Source organism: Rhinatrema bivittatum, chromosome 3 (assembly GCF_901001135.1).
Source record: "Rhinatrema bivittatum chromosome 3, aRhiBiv1.1, whole genome shotgun sequence".
NCBI lineage: Eukaryota > Metazoa > Chordata > Amphibia > Gymnophiona > Rhinatrematidae > Rhinatrema > Rhinatrema bivittatum.
In genome coordinates this window covers 52992571-53011488 of record NC_042617.1, presented here as the reverse complement: position 1 = coordinate 53011488, position 18918 = coordinate 52992571, and the positions used below count along the sequence as shown (strand labels likewise).

Sequence of the window (18918 nt, the reverse complement as noted above, 5' to 3'; positions counted from 1 at the left end):
ATAACCATATCGGATCGGTTTACATTTTAACAAAGGAAAACTAAGGTAACAATTCTGGTTAATAATAGATAACAAAGGAAAAAGGAATAAGTCAAAGTTACAATCAACAAGGAATGGAAAAAACTTGGAGGCTTAAAGACAAGCTGGAAGGAAGATAAAGGCAGGTAGAATAAATATAACGTGATACGAATAAATTAACGGGTTAGAGCATATGCTTTAACCTGGAGGTGCCAGTGTCCATTGTTCAGGAGGAAGTGTGTCAAAAGACCTTGTAAGAAGTGTGGCTCAAACTAGTGATTATCCGGTGGATCTCGGAAGGCTTGGTGAAAGAGCCACGTCTTTAGTCTTTTTCTGAAGGTTAAGAGGCAGGGTTCCAATCTGAGATTTGCTGGGATGTTATTCCAGATAGATGGGCCTGCTATTGAAAAAGCTCTGTCTTTGGTCGTAGCGAGGCGTGTGGCTTTAGTCGGGGGAAATTTCAGAGTGCCTTTGTGGATATCTCTCGTTGGTCTGTTAGAGGAGATGCCGATATCCTCCAGGCGATCCAGAAGGATGGTGTGGTTGACGGTGTCAAATGCCGCCGAAATGTCTAACAGAACTAATAAGAAGGAATGTCCTTTGTCTAACCCCATTATAATATGGTCTGTAAGCGAGATGAGGAGGGTCTCCGTGTTGCGTGATTTCCGGAAGCCATATTGCGAAGGGTAAAGGATCTTATGGTCCTCTAGATATTCTGAAAGCTGGGTGTTTACCAGTTTCTCTGTAAGTTTGGCAACGAATGGTAGATTGGAGATGGGTCTAAAGTTGGCTAGTACATTGGGGTCTAGATTGTGTTTCTTGAGGAGGGGCTTAAGAGAAGCGGTTTTTAGGCTGTCTGGGTAGCTTCCTTGAGTTAGAAGGCTGTTAATGATATTTGTAAGAGGTCCTGAGATTGTGTTTGGGATTAGAAGCAGGAGTCTTGATGGGATATTATCAGCTGGATGACTAGATGGTTTCTGTCTTTTTAGAAGGGATTCAATCTCTTTGGTGGAGATTAATTCGAAGCTGTCCAACTTAGGTTTAAGAAGGGGTTGTTAAAAGGGGTTGGTTTAGGACACCTCATGCTCTGAATGAAAGATGCTGGGGTGCTCAACAAAAATGTACTGCAAAAAAAAATAAAAAAATTTATATATATATATATATATATATATTTAGATCCAATTCACCCTAACTTTTCTCCAATGTATCTTCTCACAAAAATAAACAGCGCAAAAGGTACCTCTTTTGCAGTTCTGTTAGCTGAGTCAGTGACCCTTAAGTGGCAGGCAATAGGCTAAACCCAGATCTCCCCTCTCTTTCTCCGATGATCTGAGCCGGACGTCTGATGCAAAAAAAGCCTCTAAAATGTTCAAATCCAAAATTTCTCTCTCTCTCTCTTCTCAGTCAGAACTGGATGTTGGATTTGGGCACCGGAGGCAGGATTAGGGAGTGGGGGGTGGGAGACCCTAGAGATCAGATAGTGGGTAAAGTTCCTCCAGAGTGTCCCAGCAGGGCCTTTTTGAAGTGGCTTGATAGAGCAGACTCATTCTTGGCACAGTTGCACTCCTTTTTGACCTGGGTATTTGGCACCACAGGCAATTGCCTATGTTGTCTCTGCCTAACTCCGGGACTGTTCTCAGTGGGCAGAACCGATGGTAAAATTCCCTCCCAGAACAGGAATCAAAATGTCTACAAAAATACTTCTGCTGTCCCTCCTTAGCTGGAATGCAAGGAATCGCACTACCTTATCCTGACCTCCCAAGGCAGGGGCTGACACACTCCTCACCAGACAGGAACAGGGTCCCCCAAAACATTGTTATATACACTGGATCTTGCACAATGTTTGCCTCCCCCATTGCAGCAGCAGCAACCAGAAATGCAATGTACCATTTTAATCAGCATTCAAAATGGAATTAAACAACATAATTAATAGTTGATGTGCCTACCATTAGCTTGCAAAACGACTTTAAAACAAGCAGGGGTAACAGCTTTTTTTTTTTTTTTTTGCTTGTTGCTGGAATTTTCAATAATTTTATGGGCTTTCCTGAGACAATTTTGGCAGTCAACCGCCACCAAATACCATAAAATACTCAGTAGCAGCCTTGTCCCATGTCCTCTGAATTCAGCTTTCACTTCGATTTAATTTTTCGTCAGTCTAATTTTTTTGTAGTAGCTCCAGCAACAACACCTCACAAAATGCAATACACTTAGGGGAGGATTTTAAATGCCCTGCGCGTGTAAATCCAGCCGGATTTACGCGCGCAGGGCGCGACTATTTTAAATGCCCTGCGTGCGTAAATCCAGCCGGATTTACGCGCGCCGGCGTGACTATTTTGCATTGGCCGCCGGCGCGTGCAGAGCCCCGGGACGCGCGAAAGTCCCGGGGCTTCGTAAAAGGGGCGGGGAGGGGGCGTGTCGGGGGCATTCCCGAAATGACGCGGTGTTTCGAGGGCGTGATGCGGCGGGCCCGGGGGCATGGTAGAGGCCTCCGGACCAGCCCCCGGGTCAGGTGATGGCGCACCAGCAGCCCGCTGGCGCACGCAGATTTACGTCTGCTTTTAGTCCATTGCTCTAAACCTCTGAAGAGGATGCTCTAACCACTAGGTCACTCCCCACAATCTTCCATATTGCATGAATCAGTAATATCCTGTAAAAGCACTCCAGTAAAAAAAATAAAAAAAAATTTATATATATATATATATATATATATATATATATATATATATATATATATAAATAATCACCACCCCCATAATCACATATGCATTTGTGATTCTCTCTCAACAATCCTCAAAGAAAGACTTAAAACAAGAAAGCATTTTTTATATTTACATGCCAGCAAGTACATTCACATACTGCTTCTAGGTGCTGCTAGAAATAGCAGCCTTCAATGCTGAAACCAGAGCAATAAGCCAAGCCAGGTCTACTACTATATTATTTATACAGAGCCATCAATCTGCACAGCACCAAGATTGTTCCTGCCTCCACTCTCTGAGCACAGGGAGGTCAAGTGACTAGCTCAAGGTTATATGACAGGCTAGCTAGAGAAACAGAGAACATGCTCTTCTCCTCTCACTGCATTACATTTGGCAATGTACCACATGAACATGTTTATCTTGTTAGGTCTCATTTGTTTGGTACAGAATTTAGATTTTTATAAAGAAAAGATTAATATATTCTCTGCTAAGAGAGCTGAGGAGGCTAAGGGATCTGATCATCCTTAGTACTTGAAGAGGTGAGATCAGAAGAAAAGTGACTTCATCAAAGCCCTTTTGTGTCATGATTAGAAAGGTTTCTATTTTTACTTTCCTCCTGAGCCTCAAACCCACATTAGCATTCTCTTACTATGAAGGCACTATAGAAAGCCCCATTCCTGCAATCATTCAAACAGCTAGAAAATGATAATGTCAGGGAATGTTAACATCTTCCTATTGTGCAGAATGACTAACTCACAGCAGAATAATAAAAAAAGAAGTTGCTTGTCCCACAAGTTATAGCAGGAGAACTTACCAGGTAATGTACTGCCAGGCTGCAATTTTGATGGTCTGAAGACTACCGTCACACCAGGGTATGAAAGAAGGGCATCTTGTATAGTAGACGGCACAATATATGTCCAGTTCTTTACCCCACCAAAACTAGCAGCACGCTTAATACTTTAAGTGAAGGACGTGGAGTCAGACTGTGCAAATGGAACACCATCCACAACTTGACTCCTTTTGACCTTCCCCACTCCTGCCTCCTCTCTGTGATGGAGACAGCAGAAGCCTATCCCCACTACAACTGACTCCTAATCTCAAACGGCATTGAGCAATGCCAGCTCTGCAATCATTTTTTTAAAATGCCTGAACAGGATGATCTCAATGTGCTTTGAGATCAGCACCCATGAGTTTTAAAAATGATGGAAGGGTTAGCAGTGTTAAATGTAGGCAGGTCAGGAACAGCAGGGATGAACTCCCACCCACTTAACTGAGGAGAAAGGATATACTGGGGCAAGAGATGCGAGGTAGACAAAACATGGGTGCTCAACGTAAAGGAGAAATGACTATTTAACTGATCATTTCCTTTTCTTTAGTACAGACAGGTGAATACTGAACCAGTGGATGATGGAGATGGAGCAAAGCTGACATCATGGTATATATCCCCCTGCAGTGACATCAGCCTGCCAGTATTCTCTCCAAAAAACAACCGTGGACAGACTAATAAAACTTGATTGTTAACAGATAACCATTCCAACATTCGGCCAACAGGAAAATACTGAGCTCAGGCAAAGATTACATTAACAATAGTTTAGGGCCTGGAGTAGCACCAGTAACCCCTGGAACACACAGCCACACAGGAGAACAATAGCACAACCATCTGGCAGCCAAGGGTGGGAAGGTGGATTCACCTGTCTGTACTAAAGAAAGGGAAATGATCAGGTATGAAGTAATTTCTCCTTTCTTAGTGTTCAGACAGATGAATCCATCAGCTTCTGAATAAGGCTCTCCGGCAGGAATATCCTGCTCTGCTTCATATCGAACCAAACACAGAGATACTCTAGTGACTGAGATGGCTGAAGATTGCTCTTGGCCAGGTTCACTACCCAACCTAGCTCCTGCAACAAGGAAATCACCTTGCGTGACACCTGGAGGCTCTCTTCCAGACTCTTGGCCCGAATCAGCGAGACATCCAAGTACGGGTGCACTGGGATCCCATCCTTTCTGAATTCCACTGCCACCACCACGATAACCTTGGAAAAAATTCTGAGCGCAGTGGCCAAACCAAAAGGTTGTACTCCAAACTGATAATGGTGTTCCAAAACCACACAACGCAGAAATCGTTGATGCTCTAGCTGGATGGGAATATATGCAGGTATACCTCAGACAAATCCAGAGACATCAGAAACTCTCCCAACTGTACAGACATTATCACTGAGCGCAAGGTCTCCATGTGAAAATGAGTCACAGGCAAATTACAGTTGACCCCCTTGAGATCTAGTATAGGGTGAAAAGAGCCCTCCTTCTTGGGTACAATGAAATAAAAGGAATATTAGCCCATATTTTCTTGAGATGTGGGCACTGGAACCACAGCCCACAGACTGAAGAGTCTTAACAAGCTACACTCCACTGCCTGTCTCTTCTGCAGACAGTTGCAGGGAGACACCATGAATACGTCCCAAGGACAGTGTGAATTCCAGCTCATAGCCATCTCATATCACCTCCAGAACCCACTGGTCTGATGTGACCCCCTATCTCCTGTTCCCAGGGATGGGTCGGCACACTTTCATTGGGAGGCTTGGGGGACTCCACTACCCGAGCCTGCGCCCTGTCTGGGCTGCCTGGGATGAAAGGACTAAGACCTACCCAAAGGTTAAGCCCTCTGAAAAGCCACTCCCTCTTTAGGGTCAAAAACATTTGAATCCCCTATGACCTCTCATGCTGAAGAAGTGCAGCTTCTGTTTCTTATCCTCTGGTAACTGAGGAAGCTGGGACTCACCCCACTTATTGGCCATTTTCTCCAGCTTGCTCTCAAACAAGAGCGAGCCTTTAAAAGGCAGCTTTGTAAGGTTAGACTTGGAGACAGCATCGGCCAACCAATTTCTCAGCCATAACTGACACCTGGCCGCTATTACCGAAGCGGCCACTCTGGCTGGAATGTGGACTAAACTGCAGCCCGCATCTGCCAAAAAGGCGGCTGCTGGTTCAATCATTGCCCTGGCATTCACACCAGATTCATCGATCTCCTGAGAGAGAAGCAAACAAGAGCGAGCCACCAGGGAACAAGAAGAAACTATCTGCAAATGCATTGCCATTGCTTCAAAGGCCTGCTTAAGGATGGCCTAAATTCTCCTATCCTGAGCATCCTTCAAGGCTGCTCCCCCTTCTTCGGGAATAGTTGTCCGCTTGGTACCAGCACACATAGGTACAGTCCTTCCAAGACTTGCCCCCTCCCCTTTGAAATTAGCTTCCAGGGCCCCCCACTCAAGATCAATTAATTCTTGATTGGCCTCCATAATAGAAAAGAAACACGAGGCTTTACGCAAAGAAATCAAAATGGGATCTTTCTTTGGCTCAGACATGGATAGTCCCAGGTACTCCCAGCATCTTCAATGTCTGGGAAATCAGAACCGATAACTCATCTCTATGAAAGAACCGCAACATAGTCCTATACAACTGCAATCCCGGAAGAATTTCCCCATCCTCCAGGGACTAAGGATTGGCTTCATCATCTGTGCCATCTGGGTCCCTATCTAGAAGGCTGGCAACTGATCTAGACGTACCCCGATGCTTACCTGCAGCACCAGGCCTGCGACCCTGACCTGTTAAGATTGGCCGGGGCAGAGGACTGCGCCTGAAGAAAAAAAAAGCCTGCAGTATTTGAAAATATTCTACCCAAGAAAAGGCAGAGGGATCCATGCTAAAACCAGGGGGCACCTGTGCTGTGCCCACTGAACTACCTTCCCCCACTGACAAACCTGTTAGAGGAGCTCCAAAGTCAGGCGATCCTTCTGGTAGCTCTTTTCCCAGTCCCGCATCAGGCTGGGAAGAACCGCGCTTAGTAAAATCAGATGAAGGAAATTTCCACTGAACCTCCAAGCAATGCTGACACAAGTTAGAGGGAATGCCAGGCTGAGATACCCGAATATGACAAACAGCACAGAGGATAAGGCACTTAGGTTTCTTTGCTATAGGCACCATCAATCTATCAGAATGCTGTAATAAGCATCCGATGAGTGTGCTTCCAGCTGTAGTCACACTAAAAAAAACCAAACAAAAAAAATTAGGTGCCCAAAATGTAGGCACTCAACCCTGTGCCTCAATGGGCATCCAAAAACTGGGCTCCCATAAGGCCACTCAGATTGCACGCACAGATAAGCGTGTGCGAATGAATGCACAGATAGGCGCCCCCAACCAACCGGACGTCCAACCCGGTATACAAATTGGATGCACTCACACGAACTGACGGAACTGAAAAGGGCAGCCTAATGTGTAGGAAAAGACATGCAAAATGCTGCCGCAGCCTACCACACGGTGAACACGAAAAGTCTGAGAGCGGGGCCTAGCCAAAAGGCTGCTCAACCCGCCAAGCTGCTCACATCCCCCTAACTCCCCCTGAGGCGGGAACAAATGTTGGTTGGCACGCCGAGCACAGAGACCGAAGGAGAGAGGAATCCCTATAAAAACTCCCCTCCTTCTCTGATTATCTATCGAGACAGAGAGAGAGAAAAATTTTCTTTTCCTCTATACCTGAACTCAGCCCATCCTGGCTGAGTACCGAATTAGTCTCTGGTTGCAGGGGGGAGGGCATATACCTTCACTGTCGCATTCTGCTTCCTGCACCCGCTGCCTTTCAGCTGTTGAAAAATACCAAGTCTCCAGAACTAAAGACCATGTCATCAACTCATGTAACATATCATAGTTTGACTGTAATTCTAAATTATCTTTCAGAGACCTACCTTCTCTAGAGCCCTGAAGAGCTGTGCTTGGTACTCTTAGATTTCAGAAGTTCTCGATCTCTGGCATATTGAGAATTCAACCCAACATTTTCCACAGGCAAATTAAAAAAAAAAAAAGTGATTAAAAAAATTGCTTTAACCTATCTTCATCTGAGTGACCTCAGCCTATGATCTATTTGCAATGAAAATCTCACAACTGTTACCCCAGATTCCCAATAGAATTGTAAGACTTGGTAATAGTTCTGTAATCTTTATATCATAACGAGTCTAGAAATGTAGAACTTAAAAATGACTATAATTCCATGACTTGCATGCGTGTGTCTTGCAGTTATTCCTGGTGTGTTGGTGGCTGTGCCTGTGGGGAGAGCGTGGGGGGAGGTCTGTGTGGGTATAGTATTACAGTTGCTGTGGGTGGGTGTTTTAGGACAGGGGTGCTCAAACAGGACCTCCTAACCAGTTGGGTTTTCAGGGTATCCCTAATGAATATGCATGAGATATATTAGAATGCACTACCTCCTGTGTATGCAAAATACACAGGAGGTCTCCTAAAACAGCAGCCCTGTTTTAGGAGATCTCGCACTCTCTCCACTCCATCTACCCCTATCATCTCTTCCCTCATCCTGCCTTTCTCAATGTCCCTCTCCCTTCTTCCCATCTGTTACATCTTCCTCCTCCCACTCCCCCACCTACCTCCACCAGCAGAACAGTGTAGTTGGCTGCCAGAAGAGAGACATCAGGGCAGATGGAGGCAGAAAAAGGTCCATGTATGCATGGCCACTGGCTCTTCTGATCTTCCATCTGGCAGAGCTTGCTTCTTCCTTTGCCAGCAGCTTCTCCAGTCTTTGGTGGGGGCCCCAAGGACCCTCACCAACCACACTGTTCCTCTTCTTTGTCTCCAAAGTGTTTCCAGTTTCATTATGTCTGCCTGCTTGTGACATCAGCATCACAGATGGACGGACAGATGAAACAAAAAATGTAAAGTGCCTTTTTATTTTATAAAATATGCAAAATAAAAACACAAGCAGATTAAAATTACATTGTGTCAGACAACAATGTCCATTTCACTTAATTTGAAGAAAATTTAATGTCCAGTATAATGGGATTATTCAATGCTGGAACACATCTGGCTAAACAGGATGAAGGGAAAAAAGCTTAAAGCAACAAGTGAATGATCACTGCAATCCTTCTAGTGAGTCAGCAAAATAGCAGCCTGCCTGCTTCTCTGCTTTCTGACTTCCTATTATGTTCCTTTTAGTCTTCTTTTTTTTTTATTTCATTATACACCTTTTCACAATGGTCAAACCACCTGCTTTTAGAAATTTCCTCAATTCGACTATATTCTCATCATACTGGCATTAATCTTAGCAAGCGGGTCCACTGATGGATGTAGGCCCCCAAAGGTTGGAATAGCTAGGCAGCTTTTAAACACTAATATGTTCTCAGGAATGAAGTCGAAACTGGTATTAAAAAAAAAAGTTGAAATCTGATTTCCACAGCCACCTGAGATTATATATATGTATATATTTGATAGGCTGCTGCTTTAGCTCGGAGAAGAGCTGAGTCATCCCCAGCTGTTTCTCTCCCAAACACACACAGGCTTTTGTCCGCCTACTCTCCAGCATTTGGCTGTCAACAAGTTAGCAGCCAGGCTACAAGACATGACTCCAGCGACTTTTGTAACAAAAAAAAGAGTCACAAGGTTTTGTAAGCGTGATTTGAGGAAAGTTCCAAATTTAGAGCATGTCTGTTTGCAACCCACTTTGTTTTGTAAGAAGTTCTTTGTGGTGCTATTTCTTGGCAATCCTTGGCCAGGATTTGGTGAGTCAGTCTGAAATAAATGTAGAAAGTGTAAAATGGCATTTCTGCTCATGGATCAGTAGTGAGGAGCCATTCACTGAATGCACCTTTAAATAGCCTGTGGCTCAGAAACCAATGAGGAAAAAAGGCTCTTTAGAAGAGATAATAAGATCCACTATGGCTTGGGTGGTTTCTTGTCACGAGGTCCAGGGAATGAAACTTGGTCACAGATGGTTATTTAACCAAGTGAAAGGAACACCAGCACAGGCTACTGGAGCACAGAGCTATGAATCTAGTGATCAAAAGCCATTCTCTCATCCTTCATGCATGCTATGACCCTAAGTAAATCACTTACATGTGCTGAAATTCTAGGTATAAGAATAATCTCTTAGGGCACTCATATACAACAGTGTATACATGAATAGTACCATGAAAATATTTTAGCATTTCTGCTGTGCTAGGTTGGCTTAATATTTCTACTGGTACATTTCAGTTTTCTTCCTCCACATACAAAAAAATGTAAAAGGGAACATTCATTGTGTAAAAGGGAACATTCATTGTGTTATTCAAGATTTTGCTCTGTCTGGTCTTGCAATTCTTTACAGCTTTTAAAAGGTGAAATTTTAGCATATATGTTTCCTTTTCTGACAGATCAGTCCAGACGTGTGGGTAATGCTTGCTCACCAGCAGGTGAAAGCAGAGAACTCATTTCTTTTCTGTCTTATCCCTCTATATATCCTGGTGTAGCATGGAAGAATGTTGGTAGTCTCTCAACCAAGCTTTTAATTACTTCAGAGAAAAAAAAAAAGTTTTATACACTCATCTGAGTACAATGAACAGGTCCTCTTGTTTTTCCTTCTCTGGAGTCTTCATTCACTCCACCTGTCTGAAATAGGAAAATCCTCCAACCAATCCCCCACACCAAGGGAGAGAGGGAAAAAAGTTAATTGTTCTGGCTTCCCTATTATTCTATTATGGTTTCTGGGTTGGTTCTGGACTGGTCTGTCAGGACTCAAGAAAAGGAAATCAATAGGTATGCCTATGTGGGATAGCCAAGTAACTTTCGTAGCCTGAAGACACGTCGCACACAGACTCCAGCCTTCTTCTTAAGAACGTAAGAAATTCCCATACTGGGTCAGACCAAGGGTCCATCAAGTCCAGCATCCTGTTTCCAACAGTGGCCAATCCAAGTCACAAGTACCTGGAAAGTACCCAAACACTAAGTAATTCCCAGGCTACTACTGCCAGCAATAGCAGTGGCTATTCCTAAAGTCAACCCAATCAATGGATCTCTCCTCCAAGAACCTATACAAAGTTTTTTTTTTTAAACCCAGCTACAGTAATTGCACTAACCACTATACGATGAAGCCTAGTATGGTGGTCATATATAATCGTGACTGCTATTAGATTTTAGTGTTCACTGCCAGTTATGCGTCTGGAGATTGAGCAGGACATCAGTGGGAGATTGAGCAGGACATCAGTGGGAGGAAGACTCAGAACCAATGTCAGGAAGTATTTCTTCACGGAGAGGGTGGTGGATACCTGGAATGCCCTTCCGGAGGAAGTGATGAAGACCAGAACTGTGAAGGACTTCAAAGGGGCGTGGGATAAACACTGTGGATCCATAAAGTCAAGAGGACGTCAATGAAGAGTGGGTGGCTCGCCAGAATGACGGCTACTGCCTGGAGATAATACCCTTATTCAATAAACATACACACGGTTACTGCGACTCCAACATCGCTCTAAGCTTCAACAGCAAGAGGAAATGTGGAAAAAAGGATTTGCACTCACAAAGAGGGGAGTAGATGGCTTGTTACGGCGGTTACTACCCCAAACCAAATAAGTCTGATACTTCACTTTCAATGCATATCCAGCATAGTTCTCTGCTTCAATGGCAGGGGAGAAGAAAAACAACCAATAAGGGCTGAATAACATAGTCTGGGTAAAACAAATAAGCATGGGTGTAGCTTGCTTATTGCGGCGGTTACTACCCCTAACTAATCAAGCTTGACATTTCACTTGGATGCAGCTCCATCACTGCTCTCTACATTAATGGTGGGGGTGGAAGGGAAATAGAACCAAAGGTTACTAAGAGCCAAGAGAAACAGATAAGTATGAGAAAAAAGTGTGAAGCTTGCTGGGCAGACTGGATGGGCCGTTTGGTTTTCTTCTGCCGTCATTTCTATGTTTCTATGATTGAGTTGGTTTTGAATAGCGTTACTAGTTAATTTCCAACTATCCTAATATCAATTGGTCAGCATATGAGCGATTAGATAGTGATCTACTTATACCTGTCATAAGAGGACATGTTCTAGATAGATCTAGAGAAGTTAGAAAGTTTCCCCTTCATACCACCATCATTACTAACCTCTGCTATCCTAGCCCAGTCACCACTATCTGCTGGATGCAGAGAACTACAGACATCCTTCCCTTCAACATCAGGATATATAGAGGGATACGAGATTAGACAGGACACAACCTACACTTCTGGACTGGTTTGGTAAGATAAGGTAGTAGTAGTTTAGTGCCAAACTGCTAATACACATGCTTGGTTCTGACTCCCACACCCAACTCTGCGAATCAGCAGGTTCTACGGATGTTGTGATGACAGTCTTTATAGTTCCTAGGCCAGAATCCCAGCCAACACTCAGACAGTGACACTTATTTAATGTAAAGAAATACATGCACTGGGGTATGGATCTCCACTGCTATGACTGGGCTGGACAAAAGTAGAATGGGATAAAACATAGATTAATCCCCTCCCTATCAAACTCTCTCAAATGAGGAACAGCAGCAAGTGGAGCTAGGACAGGTTCTGAATGGGCTGAAGATCAAACCATAGAAGTCTACCTGGGCAAAAACTTTAATATAGAATTTGATGAGATTACTGGGAAAAAGGTGAGGCTAAAAACAGAAGTGTCATTTTTTTGGAGTTTTGTAAAGAACTTAAATAGTTTGAAATATGTCTTTTGAAAAGCAACCAAACTACCCAATTCAATAAGCAGAATTATCTCTGCTGCCGACATTCAGTCTGCCTGGTAAGAGACTCGACTATCTGAAAAACCACCATGAACCTCTCTGCCTCTCACCCATCAGCTGCAGTTAGAGACCAAAAGGGCATATTTAGCTGTCAGCTATGCGAGTACTGTTCATGAAACTCAGTTCAACAAAGAGAAGAATTAAATCCCATTTGCTGCCTTGAGCCAATACCAAAGCCAGCTAGAACAATGCTCAGGAGGAAGGGAGCAAGGTTGATTAAATAAATGTAAATGGCTGCACAGCCTTTGAGAACAAACTGGAGCCTAACCAGAAATGGGGTAGAAGAGCTTGAGCTCAACCCCTCCTTTACATAAAAACATAAAGAAATTGCTATGCTGGGTCAGACCAAGGTCTATCAAGCCCAGCATCCTGTTTCCAACAGAGGCCAAAACTAGGCCACAAGAACCTGGCAGTTACCCAAACACTAAGAAGATCCCATGCTACTGATGCCAGTAATAGCAGTGGCTATTCCCTAAGTAAACTTGATTTATAGCTATTAATGGACTTCTCCAAGAACTTCTCCAAACCTTTTTTAAACACAGCTACACTAACTGCACTAACCACATCCTCTGGCAACAAATTCCAAAGCCCAATTGTGCATTGAGCGAAAAAGAATTTTCTCTGATTAGTCTTAAATGTGCTACTTGCTAACTTCATGGAATGCCCCCTAGTCCTTTTATTATCCGAAAATGTAAATAACCAATTCACATCTATTCATTCAAGACCTCTCATGATTTTAAAGACCTCTATCATATCCCCCCTCAGCCGTGTCTTCTCCAAGCTGAACAGCCCTAACCTCTTCAGCCTTTCCTCATAGGGGAGCTGTTCCTTCCCCTTTATCATTTTGGTTGCCCTTCTCTGTACCTTCTCCATTGCAACTATATCTTTTTTGAGATGCGGCGACCAAAACTGTACACAATATTCAAGGGGCGGTCTCACCATGGAGTGATAGAGAGGCATTATGACATTTTCCGTTCTATTAACCATTCCCTTCCTAATAATTCCTAACATTGTTTGCTTTTTTTGACTGCTGCAGCACACTGAGCAGATTTTAAAGTATTATCCACTATGATGCCTAGATCTCTTTCCTTGGTGGTAGTTCCTAATATGGAACCTAACATTGTGTAACTACAGCAAAGGTTATTTTTCCCTATATGCAATACTTTGCACTTGTCCACATTAAATTTCATCTGCCATTTGGATGCCCAATCTTCCAGTCTTGCAAGGTCCTACTGTAATGTATCACAATCCACTTGTGATTTAACTACTCTGAATAATTTTGTATCGTCCGCAAATTTGATAACCTCACTCGTCGTATTCCTTTCCAGATCATTTATTTATATATATATATATATATATTTTTTTTTTTTTTTTTTTTTTTTTTTTTTTAAAGCACCGGTCCAAGTACAGATCCCTGAGGCACTCCACTGTTTACCCTTTTCCACAAACAGGTTCCTAACATTCTCAGCTGCCTGCTTTTCAGGATAAGTGCATGCTTGCAAGTGTTAGATGTAATGCAAAGAAAACATTTCATTTAGTCCTCAATCTCCATTTCATGCACAAAAAAAAGCTCATGCAATGGAAGAAAGTAAACGACAAATGCTGACAAACTTTAAAGCCATTTCCCTCCACAAATTAAATACATAAAGAGTTCAGATTGTAAAGCACAGTTAGCCCTGCAAACCAGTTTCCTTTTGGGATACTGATGCTCTGAAAAGGAGATGGGCGAGGTTGACATGATAGGACTAATCTGTTGTACAGGTCACTACTCGTGCTCAGCCTGGGAGATCTTGCTGTCTAAAATGGGTTCAGACTTTTACAGTACTGAAACAAGAGATCCAAACATAGAAATGCAGGAAAGGTTATTGATGCTTCAGTACAGGACACTTGCCTTGTCATTCATTATTACTGCATGCATAGAATTACCATATATTGCCCAAAGGGCTGTGCTGTTTTTATAGGGAGTACCTACAATCAAAGGACAGAGCTTTTCCTAATTGGGCTAATCCTCCTGGGGGGGGGGGGGGGGCAGGATTTCATAGGATTAGCAGGTTTCCTCCTGTGTAAAAGCACCACAGGTTCTTTAACATACATGGAGAGGTCTCATGCAAACAACAGTACTGTCAGTAGCACAGTACTCCCCTAACACCATGCTGAAGGAGTGATTCAACACAGACCCAAAAGGAACCAAGACACCATTGCTTTCTGCAATACGCCGTTCTTGAAGATCACCAAGGGTGAGCCAGGCCCAATGTTTCGTCTTAGGGGTTATGGCTGTGTGTATGCTATCTATCACTCTGCAGATGGCACACCTTTCAGGCATTATACCAAGGTCCCACTTATGCTGTGCACATAAAAGATCCTAGGACACTTTCTGCCCAAGAAATGTCTGGGGATATCCATGTGTCATGGACAGATATATAACCATATTTCAGTCTTGCCTGTTAAAATTTCCCTTATGAAAAGAACCTAATTATTTACAGAAAAAACTCCAATCTATTCTGATCTCTCAAATAAAAGATATTATAAGTACACAACTATGTTATTACAAAACTTGTTTGCCCATAATTTTTTAATAACCAATATCCTACTCTACTTTTAAACACAGAAACATAGAAATGACGGCAGAAAAAGACCAATCGGCCCATCTAGTCTGCCCAACAAGCTTCCACACTTATTCAAATCCTCTTTTCCACATTTCAGATAACAACCAAAAAGAAATGAACTTCACAATCTGGGTGAACAAATAAACATGGGGGTAGCTTGCTTATTATGGCGGTTACTACCCTAAACCAATTAATCCTGATACATCACTTTGAATGCATATACAGCATTGTTATCTGCTTCAACGGTAGGGGGAAGTGAGGAAAACAGGATTTGAATTCAGACATCATCCAACAAGGCATCGATCTGTGCAATCTGGGTAAACAAGCATCGGGGTAACTTGCTTGATGCGGCGGTTACAACCCTTAACCATAAGCCTTATGCTCACCTTTGATTCAACCCCAACATTACTCTCTGCATCAATGACAGGGGATGGCAGGAAATTTGAATCAAACAGTTACCAACAAGAGCCCTGAAGTTCGTGGTTGGTGAATCAGATAAGTTTGGGAAAATAAGTGTGGGAACTTGCTGGGCAGACTAGATGGGCCGATTGGTCTTTTTCTGCCGTCATTTCTATGTTTAAAAGTAGAGTAGGATATTGGTTATTAAAAAATTATGGGCAAACAAGTTTTGTAATAACATAGTTGTGTACTTATAATATCTTTTATTTGAGAGATCAGAATAAATTGGAGTTTTTTCTGTAAATAATTAGGTTCTTTTCATAAGGGAAATTTTAACAGGCAAGACTGAAATACTGGTTATATATCTGTCCATGACACATGGAGATCCCCAGACATTTCTTTGGCAGAAAGTGTCCTAGGATCTTTTGACTCATGTTTATAGTTTTTAAAGCGTTAAGATTACAGCTTTGCTGCCCTTCCACATGGTGGGGATGTCTAAAGATTACTAAACACTGGCCAATCATACACGGGCAGATGGAAAATATTTTAAAATCCATATCCCCTTTTGGAGTTAGTGATTTTCCTCTTAACTTTATGGCCTGATACTTTATTGCAAAAACTCCCAGCAGAAGCTGGCACTGCATCTTATAGCAGCCACTAGACTAGCTCTGGCAAACAGCTGTAAGAGTCTGTAAATCCAGAATGAGAAAACAGGGTTAAGCGAAATATGGAAGATGGTGACAATGGGAAATCTGACCGTAACACTGCATCAGCATTATGACGAATTGCTTCCTGGGCTATTTTCTTGAACTATAATAGAGAAATAAGGTCAAACATGTTGTAGGTGATACAATTATACTGTTAGCCCAGTAAAGGGGTGTCAGGCTTTCCAAGAGCTCTGCTCTCCTCAGCAGATCTGTACAGAATGAACTAACATACAAGTAAAGTCCAGGTTGTAATACAATGCTGGGATTTTCTTTTTTCACACAAGTAGAGTTGTACAATAAAAAGGACAGAGTTGGGGGATGGGGATAATGTGTTGCAGAGGGGCGAGAAAACTGAGGAAACCTATTAAGTCCCTTTCTGTTGGTTGGAAAGTGTTTGATCATTTTAATTTTGAATGTCTTCCTTTCTTGAGTAGGTTTTTAAGAGCAGCAAAGGAGGTGCCATGGGGCCAAAGCAGCGCTGCTGGGAGCAGAGAGGTAAAAAAGAATTCACAGCCAAAAAGAGAATTGCCAGGAATAGCAGAGCAGGAGCGAGCTTCAGTACCAGAAGACAGGGATAGAGAGAACAGAAGGATGATTAAATGTGGAAGATGGTGGTAGAGACTGAAGGGGGAAGGAAGAAAGGAAAAGAAAAAGAGGAGGAGGCTATGTGATGGAAGTAACAAAAAAGGAAAATATATAACAAAAACCAAGAAAAAAAAAAAAACAAACCAATCCCTTCCCCAAATAAATGAGCGAAAAAAGAGTTTTGGGGGGTTTTTTTTACAGCTTATTTTGTGTAGTAAGAAGAAAAGCAAAGCGAAAATAAAACCCCTCAAAATGTGTAAACTGAAAAGAAAAATGTACATTTCCCCTAGCTCATAAAAGTTTTGTCTAGTGCCTAATTTTTCTACATACTTTTCCACCCTGGTTATAAGAATGTTAATGCTATCTTGGGGCAAGGCCCCACAGTGTAGTTACTAAGAAAACCTAAGCGGGATCAGTTAGTGTTAAAACTGAAAAGCAGAACTTGCATAAGAAGGATAGGCCAGCAGTGCATGGATGACCTTTTTATAGCAAACAATAGAAGTGGAAGCAGTCACATGGATGTGATCTATTGGATAACTACACCTCAACCTCTAGTTCCACATTAAGCAGAATTTCAACACAGCAAACTCAACCGCCTGCTTCTGTATGTCAAAAGTTTCCCTGTGCTTGTCTAAGATTATTCTTCTGCATTATACAATCTTGTGAAACAGGGCTCGATAAATCCCAGGTGCTAGGCCATCACGGCACCTAGAGGTTTCGCTGAGGCACCTAGAGGTTTCGCTGAGGCACCTAGATTTTTGTGCTTGAAAGTCCTTACTGCTGTTCCTGATGCCTTCCCTGCCCTGGAACAGCTGTACTTTTCCAGTAGGTTCCACATGGTGCGAGACTGGAGACCAACGCAGGGGTTTGGGCACCGTGAGGCTCAAACTCACCGAGAGCCGTGTCAGGAACAGCTGCTCCTGGGCAGCAGCCAGAAAGGTGACGGGGGAAGGGGGCTGGGGGGCATGAGGGAAAGGAAGATGGGGAAGTTTGAGAGAGTGCGTGAGGGAGACTGGTAGGGGTGAGGGATCAGGAGACTGCTGGGGACAAAGTGGGAGTGCCAGAGAGAGAGATTGGGTGAGAACAGGGTGGGGGGGTGGGGGGGGGTCAGATAAAGACAGAACGGACACTGCATTCAGGCACAGCTATCAGGGAGCACATTTGCAGGACATAAGAAATTGCCATGCTGGGTCAGACCAAGGGTCCATCAAGCCCAGCATCCTGTTTCCAACAGAGGCCAAACCAGGCCACAAGAACCTGGCAATTACCCAAACACCAAGAACATCCCATGCTACTGATGCAATTAATATCAGTGGCTATTCCTTAAGTAAAATTGATTAATAGCCATTAATGGACTTCTCCTCCAAGAACTTATCCAAACCTTTTTTGAACCCAGCTACACTAACTGCACTAACCACATCCTCTGGCAACAAATTCCAGAGCTTTATTGTGCATTGAGTGAAAAAGAATTTTCTCCAATTAGTCTTAAATGTGCTACTTGCTAACTTCATGGAGTGCCCCCTAGTCCTTCTATTATTCGAAAGTGTAAATAACCGAGTCACATCTACTCGTTCAAGACCTCTCATGATTTTAAACACCTCTATCATATCCCCCCTCAGCCGTCTCTTCTCCAAGCTGAACAGCCCTAACCTCTTCAGCCTTTCCTCATAGGGGAGCTGTTCCATCCCCTTTATCATTTTGGTTGCCCTTCTCTGTACCTTCTCCATTGCAACTATATCTTTTTTGAGATGCGGCGACCAGAATTGTACACAGTATTCAAGGTGCGGTCTCACCATGGAGCGATACAGAGGCACTATGACATTTTCCGTTCTATTAACCATTCCCTTCCTAATAATTCCTTACATTCTGTTTGCTTTTTTGACTGCTGCAGCACACTGAGCTGACGATTTTAAAGTATTATCCACTATGATGCCTAGATCTTTTTCCTGGGTGGTAGCTCCTAATATGGAACCTAACATCGTGTAACTACAGCAAGGGTAGCAAGGACAGGGGAAGGAGCCACTGACTGTGTGCTTCTGCTGGTGCCCCACAACGACACATTAAAAGCCTGATTTACTTAACTCTCCTCCCCCCAGTAAAGGAGGCTGTAAAGGTGCAATGGCAGACCTAGTGACAGCCATGAATGGGATAAGAGAGACTGGCCTTATGAGATCACCATGTCCGTGTGACTGTATCCCAACATTTCATTCAAATTTCTACCACAGGTAGTAAAAGCCCTCTGACTCCCAGCTCACACTTTCCATTTGCCCTCGACATTTCAAATCCATTTCTTTTTCTTTCCTGTAAAGAAACAGGCCAGTTCAGTCGCAAT

The 18918-nt window shown here is 43.2% G+C and overlaps 1 long non-coding RNA gene across 1 annotated transcript; it reads right to left on the bottom strand.

The window, feature by feature from the left end:
• Nucleotides 1-832: 832 nt before the first annotated feature.
• LOC115088493 lies at nt 833-8272 on the bottom strand. The gene is made up of 3 exons (XR_003855793.1): nt 8144-8272; nt 7454-7513; nt 833-1142 (listed from the first exon to the last, which is right to left on the bottom strand). It is a non-coding gene; the product is annotated as an uncharacterized LOC115088493 (long non-coding RNA).
• Between the last annotated feature and the right edge of the window lie 10646 nt (nt 8273-18918).